The sequence below is a fragment of the Phascolarctos cinereus genome, unplaced genomic scaffold, assembly GCF_003287225.1.
Source record: "Phascolarctos cinereus isolate Bilbo 61053 unplaced genomic scaffold, phaCin_HiC Scaffold_726;HRSCAF=1367, whole genome shotgun sequence".
Lineage (NCBI taxonomy): Eukaryota > Metazoa > Chordata > Mammalia > Diprotodontia > Phascolarctidae > Phascolarctos > Phascolarctos cinereus.
The window spans coordinates 198,532,768-198,541,054 of NW_027556098.1; positions in this window are offsets into that span (position 1 = coordinate 198,532,768).

Sequence of the window (8,287 nt, forward strand, 5' to 3'; positions counted from 1 at the left end):
GAGGTAATTATGATGCAAAAACATGAATGTTGTTCTAGAGATTAAGAGATATTAGTAAATGTGCATTCTATGTTAATTGACAAATAATTTTCTAGAATTACCTAAAGCCAAATTATTTACAGGCTAAAATAAATTTTTACTACTGGAAGTCAACATTCATTCCTATCTCCAAAAGTCTTCATGTACAGCAGCTGAACGGTCAATGCTGACCAGCGAAGAAGAGGGAATAGTTATTAGACTTTTTAATATATCAGAGGCTGATTCAGTCCTGGCAAAGGCAGATCTGAATGGCCAGAGACCTACTTCTATTGGCCACAGCTCATAAAGTTCTAAATGGCCCTAAGGCAGTTCCCAATTTCAAGGAACTCCTAAGTCATCCTCAGCCCCACAGATACTATAGTTAACATGTGATACTGAATCATTTTTGTAGGTTCTTATATGACTTAAGTTACCTAACAGATCCAGGATTCTGTTATGGTCAACAACATTTAGGACTTACCAAGAATTGTTGTTCAGTTGTGACCATCTCTTCATGACCCTATTTTGGGGTTTTCTTGGCAAAGACACTTAAGTGATGTGCCATTTCCTTCTCCAGCTCATTTTACAGTTGAGGAAGCTGAGGCAAACAGGATTAAGTGACTTACGTGGGATCACACAGCTAGTAAGTGTCTGAGGCTGGATTTGAACCCAGTAAAAACAGTCTTCCTGACTCCAGGCCCAGCACTCTCTCTACTGTGCCACCCAACTGTCCAAGAGTCTCAATAAGAGACCTTTACTCTTACTGAGTAAGGGAGACTGGTAGCTCTCTTACTCAGTAAGAAAATAAGAGAATATTCTTACCACTTAATGGGACCACAGAATGAGCAACTAATTTACTTAACTTCATTTAATTCAATTCTGTTCAATAAGTATCAATTTTATATCTACCATTTGCAAACTACCATCTCTGCTCTGTGCTTTCTTTGTACTCTCTGTTATTTTTCCTAAGCAAAGTCAGTCCTTAGGAGATAGAGACCTCTGATTTGAACCTTTATGATCAGAAAGAATTATGCGAACTATGCAAGCAATATTAAAAAATACTATCTTTTCCACATAGCTAATATCCATATAAGCTGTATAGCTTATGAATAAATTCAGCAATATAATAAAATGTCATTATAAAGTATTTCCCTTTCCCAGCAATTAAGTGATACTGAAATTCATAGTCAATGTTGGCCTGGCATCCTAATATCATCTATGGGATGAATTCTCTTACTACTGGACATGACACATGTCTTCTTAAATATCACACCTGCAAAGCACAATGACCCTAGGTATAATAATAAGGGCATAACAAGTATTTTTCCTATCAAGAGAACACCAATAACAGAGTTATCTCAGGCTTTTATATTCTAATTGGTCATTGGTTCCACAGTGGAGAAGTGGGGGAAGGCAGTGACTGAATACGGAGCCAGATGTGCCTGATTCTCACTTACTACATCTACACTATCAGCTCCCATCACTGCCTGCAGCTGCATGATGGGTGTGATATTCAACGACTGCTGAGGGCTTCCTCCTTCCCTGCAAGTGAACATTTCTGAACATTGACCTTGCTAAGTTTCACCAGCGCACTTAGAGCTGGTTCAGGAATTCCAGCACCATAGTGGTGTGAGTTTGAACAGGAGAAGGATTATAGGTGAAGACTCATTTATCATATCTATCTATCTATCTATCTATCTATCTATCTATATATATATATATATATATATATATATATATATTATATATATATAGGTATGTGCATATTGTAAATAGAAGGTAATCTCAGAAGAGAAACACTAGCAGTGGGCAGGAGTGAAGCACTAGGGAATGAATGGGAAAAGCTTCGTACAGAAGGTGGAATTTGAGTTGAGTCTGGAGAGAAGGCAAGAAGCAGAGGCAAAAGAGGGAAAGTATTCCAGCTGGGAATAGTACCTCTGGCCTGTATAATGAAGACTATACAAATGCACATATTTCTATCAACCTTGCAAGAAAGAAAGAAAGAAAGAAAGAAAGAAAGAAAGAAAAGAAAGAAAGAAAGAAAGAAAAAAGAAAGAAAGAAGAAAGAAGGAAAGAAAGAAGGAAAGAAAGAAGGAAGAAAGAAAGAAAGAAGGAAAGAAAGAAGGAAAGAAAGAAGGAAAGAAAGAAGGAAGAAAGAAAGGAAGAAAGAAAGAAAGAAAGAAAAAGAAAGAAAGAAAGAAAGAAAGAAAGAAAGAAAGAAAGAAAGAAAGAAAAGAAAGAAAGAAAGAAAGAAAGAAAGAAAGAAAGAAAGAAGAAAGAAAGAAAGAAAGAAAGAAAAGAAAATACACACATATACCCACATGCTGATGTATCAACCTGGTCAATCAACCCCACCAAAAAAAAAAAAAGATGCTGTAAGCTTTCTTTTTGTGGCTTAAGAACATCTTTCATACAAAGGAGAAGAATAACTAGGCTCATTTAACCCCTTTCAAGCCTAAAACTAAACTTTATGTTCAATAAGCCCTGTTCCAGTAGTCTTTTTCAAATGAAACTGATCAAAGACCACAGGGAATGTCATAATGTATGAGCTCTGGTTACGTATACCACAACTATCAAAGGGGAAACATTTCCATTCAGAGTGTTACTCAGTTAAAGCTAATGACCACCAGCTGCTAAATGCCAGCCAAGTGTTATATACTGTGAAAGAGTACAGTTGATCCTCTGATATCCAGTTCCCATAACATTTAGAATACTAAAGATAAGTTCACAGTCTTAAACAAGATCTTTGCTTAGATTAAACAACTACAAAGAGAATAACGTAATAGGGCCCTAGACCATAGATTAAAATCTCATTTGGGAAGCTGGGACAACAAAAATTAAAAAGGAGAGATCAAAATAGTGTAACAATATTGTGCTAGGTATATTTAGGGTAAGTTCTGGGCAAAATTGTGAAGGACACATTTGAAATAATAACAACAGACATTTATAGAGCATTTTAAGGTTTGCAAGACACAGTACTTTATTTCATTTGATCTTTACAGCAACCCTCTAAGAAGTACTCAGGGTGTTATCATCCCAGTTATTCAGGTGAGCAAATCGTGACTTAGATCACACAGCTACTGTGTCAGAGGTAAATTTGATCCTAAGTCTCTCCTGATTCCAAATCCTACTTCCCGCTATTACCATACTGCCTTTCTTCTTTATTGTCTTTCTCTTGATATTGGGATAGTTACTTCAGCAGGATTTTTATTTTAATAGGGAATTCAACTTAATTCAACTCAAGCATTAATTAAGCCTATTATGTACAAAAGCATTGTGCTAGGCACTAGAAGCAGAGGTTCCCAAACTTACTTGGCCTACTGCCCCCTTTTTAAAGAAATTGCTTAGTGCCCCCCTGGAAATCTACTTTATTTCACCCTTCAATGTTTTTTTAAAATTTTTGCCATTTCAAACTACTACCCCCCCATTGTTCCAGAGCCCCCCAAGGGGTATAATCACCCACTTTGGGAACCTATGACTAGAGGATATAAAGGCAAAAATGAAAAATAGTTCCTACACCCAATTGTTTATATTTTATTAGAGGAGTTGATATCTATAATAATAATAATAATAATAATAATAATAATAATAATAGCAGCTAGCATTTATATTGCTCTTTTAGGTTTGAAAAGTATTTTACATGTTATTTCATTATATTCTCACAACATCCCTGTAAAGGAGGCATTATTATTATTCCTATTTTACAAATGAGGAAAATGAGGGGAAGAGAGAAATTAAGTGACTGACCCAGAGTCACATAGCTTGGAAATATCAACGACAGAATTCAAACTTAACTCCTCCTGATTCCAATTCTAATGCTCTATCTAAACATCTTATGGGTTTTCTTAAAGATGAAAAATCCAAGGAAGTATCTCATGATTATATTTTAGATATAATAATAGCAATTCAAGGGTAAGGAACCATTCTGGCATCACTAAAAACCACACATCTTTGGCAGCTATATCTCTCCAAATTAATTATTCTTCTACTCTGGACAAATTGCAAGAATTGTGATAAATGATATTTGTGTTTGATAAGACTGGAGACACAGGAAATAATCACTGAAGCTATCTTATCTTAAATTTTAAAAATGTATAAAAGCCCTGTTAAAGGAATAACATTTCCATTTAACTACATATTTCTAACAAGTCATTAAATTACTCCAAACAAAATTAATCCTTCAAGCTGTAAATGTTCTCTTTTTGTCTCCTTTCTACTAAATCTTTTCTCATTCAAGTGAAAAATTAACAAGCCTGCTACTTAACATTATTGGATGAGTAGTATCTAGGATTATTCAACATAGAATCACATATTGGTGTACATGTGTATTTTCTTTTAATGGGTCAAGAACAACTAAGTTGAGAAAACATTGCAAACCTATGACCTACTCAAAGTACATGGTGCTCAAAGTTTGGAAACAACTGAACCCTCCTATAGAATCTAAGCTTAGGTTAAATTTTATTATTTTACACTTAACAAAACTCAACACCTTACATCTAGGAAAGAAGTCTTTGAGATTTCTGGGAAAATCCCTAAAATTTTCTGAATGTCAGAATGGCTCTCCTAAACATTATTTCATTTAGTTTGATTAGTTAAGTTTGATTGTTTAGTTAATTGGCTAATTATAAATTCATCCAAAACACAGAGCTTCTTTTGTACTAAACATAAGCATAAAGATAAATTTCTGGAGTTCATACATGCATATATACATACATATATATATATACAGCTTAACACTTGACTGGTCACTCTGAGAATGTCCATAAGCCATCACTTCTTCATGACTGCTGAAGATACTCTAATAGTTTGTAGGAACAGAAAGTTACCAGGTCACCTAGGAGAGACATCCTGGCAACATAGGAAAAGCACTAGATTTGGAGTTGGAGGCCCTGGGTTAGTATCTCAACTCCACTACAACATCCTTGGAGTTTCATACATCTAGAGTAGATATCTCAAAGCCTCCTTCCAACTCTAAAGTTATGACCCCATGAACTTCCTGCCCTCAATAAGGGAAGTAGACAAGCAAGAAAATAAATGAAATCAGAATTCTTTTCTGTCCATTCAGTAAAAACCCAATATTCACACAGTGTGAGTAGTTGATCCACTATTTCCAAGAACGCACTAAATGTGCCAAGTACACATAAAAATATCTTAGGAACAATAATGAATCATGATTCAGATTCATCTAATCCGTTGTCTGCCTCTGAGATTTTCCTACCAGCACTACTAACAGGTCCATGAGGGAGAGGTATGCTGGGCTAGTTCCAAATGTTCTTTGAAGGGTAGATTAAGTTTTCAGTGTGAGCATTTACACTTCAGAAATCAGCAAACTATAAAAAAAAAAATCAAGGCTTAATTTATTGTTTTGTTGATTATCTAGACTTAAGAAAATGATAGAGAAAATGTTAATAATACAGATTAAACTTAAAAGGGGAACAGCTAAGTGGCACAATGGATAGAGTACCAGGCCTAAAACCAGGAAAACCATCTTTCTGAGTTCTAATCTGGACTCAGGTACTTCCTAGCTGTGTGACCCTGGGCAAGTCACTCAACTCTGCCTCAGTTCCCCATCTGTAAAATGAGCTGGAGAAGGAAAAGGCAAACCATTCTAAGCAAGAAAACCCCAAATGGGGTGATGAAAAGATGGACACTACTAAAAATGACTGAACAACAACAAAAGCAAATTTTAAAATATGCCATGTACATTTTTGGGAGAGCCAACTGGTAAACATTTACCACCTCAGCCTTAAGTTCTTTTCAAGTTTTAAGTTCTTTCAAGTTTCTTTCTTTTAGTCACTTTGTTTCCACATTTACATCCCTGCCTTAAGTTCTTTTCAATGTCTTTTAGCCGCTTTGTCTTCATTTCCTTTTTTCTTAGCAAGTTTAAAATGGTTCTTCTTGGATAATAATCACTGTAATTTTATGTACCTATTTGATTTCAATCACTAAGCTCCAGTGCAAATCTTCATTGAAAGTGCTATGTCAGTTCAACTTACAGCAGTTTTTTTTAATAGAATAAGCTTCTCATAGTGATGTAAGGTTAATTTCTGGCTGAATATAGAGGCAGGGGTGATTTAGCATATTTAACAAACATTTCATTCAACTCTGTTTGCCTCAGTTTCCTCATCTATAAAATGAGCTGGAGAAGGGAATGGAAAACTACTCCATCTCTTTTAGGTTGTATACCAAGTGTGAGCAAGAAGGAAAGGATAATAAAGTGATAGGGGCATTGACTAGACAAGATGATAGGAAATCCAAGGTTCTAATCTTAGCTCTGTCACTACCCCTTGTTGGACCTCAGTTTTTTAAATTATATAATTGAAGGGCTGACTAGATGGTCACTATGCTCCCTTTCAGCTCTGAGATTCTAGTACTCTATTTTTAAAAAATTGATTATTAAACCACAGCCCTCTAAATTATGACATAAAAATTCCTCAAAGGCCAAATGAAAATTTAGTTCTAATGGAGTCAACTTTGCTCAAGCTCTGAAGTCAGGTCTTTATTATAAAAATAAAGGTTTTAAGATGAAAAACCATAATCATTATATTTCAGGCCAAAGACCCAGGAAAAATCACTCAAAGTTTCTTGCCTGATGTATCCACCTACAAAAAGAGCTCCAACTTTTGATTTCCATTTGGATGAGAAGACTTGGTCTGTGTTTATAACTACTTTTTACCAGCAATTGAGATCAGCATTTGTATTACAGTATAACAATAATAGCCAGAGTTCAGAGACAGCTTTAAGGTTTGCAAAACACTTTACAGATGTTTTCTCATTTTATCCTCACAACCACCCCAGGAGGTAGGTGCTACTATTATCCTCATTTTATAGAGGAGGAAACCAAGGAAGACAGATGTGAAATGACTTACCTAGCACAGATAGTATCTAAGGCCAGATATAAATTGAGTACTTCCTGACTGCAGGCCCAGAGCTCTAGCCATTACACCACCTAATTGCCTCTTAGGATAGCAGTTTTTGGTCTAATGTATGCCACTGATTCATCTACCCTTCCAACATTCTTCAAGAATAATAAAATGACAAGATTATATGCTAGACACATATTATCTCTCTCAGCCTCACTATAAAATGGGAGAGAAAAGGGGAATAATAGACTAGTATCTAATTTACAGAATTCCCATGAGACTCAACTGAGGTGATGTAGAACCTTTAAAGTGCTATATAATCATAAATTATTATGATCAGATTTAGAACTGAAAAGGACTTAACAGCTCATCTAATTTGACACCCCACCCCTTACATGTAAACACATTTTACTGATAATGAATCAGGGGCCCATAGAGGTAAAAGGACCTTCTCAAACTCAAATAGGTCATAATTAGGAGAATGAATTAGCATATTTAACAAACATTTCGCTCAACTCTGTTTGCCTCAGTTTCTGGAGAAAGGAATGGCAAACCACTCCAGTATCTTTGCCAAGAAAATTCTGAATGGGGTCATGAAGAGTCAGAAATGACTGAACAAACCAAGACCTTGGATATACCTAACTTCTCTTGGCCTTAGTTTGTTTATCTGTAAAATGAGAGGGCCGGGGAAGAGGATGAACTAGGTGGCCTGTAAAGCTGCTTTCAGTTCGAAATCTATGATCCTATGAAGCATCTTCTAGGCCCAATGCACTATACTAGGTGTTGGGGAAAAGAAAGTCAATCAATAAATTAACAAACATTTATTATGTTCCAGGCACTCTGCTAAGCACTGTAGATACAAAGACAAATGTGATATGGTCTCTGCCCTCAAAAAGCATACATGCAGACATATGACTAACTCTTTCAAATATCGTTTTCTTGATTCTGGTTAGTACTTCAAAATAATGAAAAAAAAACACATTTTACCCAGTTTAAAATGGTAGTAAACCATTTGAAAATCTAATTGGAAAACTAGTTGTTGCAATAATGCAGAAGATTCACAAAATGTTCTTAATTATGTTTTAAATACAGAACATTCCATTTTTAACAGTAGACAGGGCTGCATTGTGTGCTACTCTGTGTATTTCTTTATAATTGTGGGCAATGTATCTGCATTGTATGAGTTATCTCCACAAAGCATTTGGAAGTATGTAATTTAATTTTATCCTGTTGAGGTTTTGATTATTTCCATTTTTTATCACTGATCTGCATTGGAAACAACACTGGGCTCAGAGTAAGATCTTGGTTCTAGGACCAGTTCTAAACTTGTTAGCATAGGCAACTCCTCTAATCTCTCTTGATGGCAGTTTCCTAATATGCATACATAATGCATGCACATATAACAT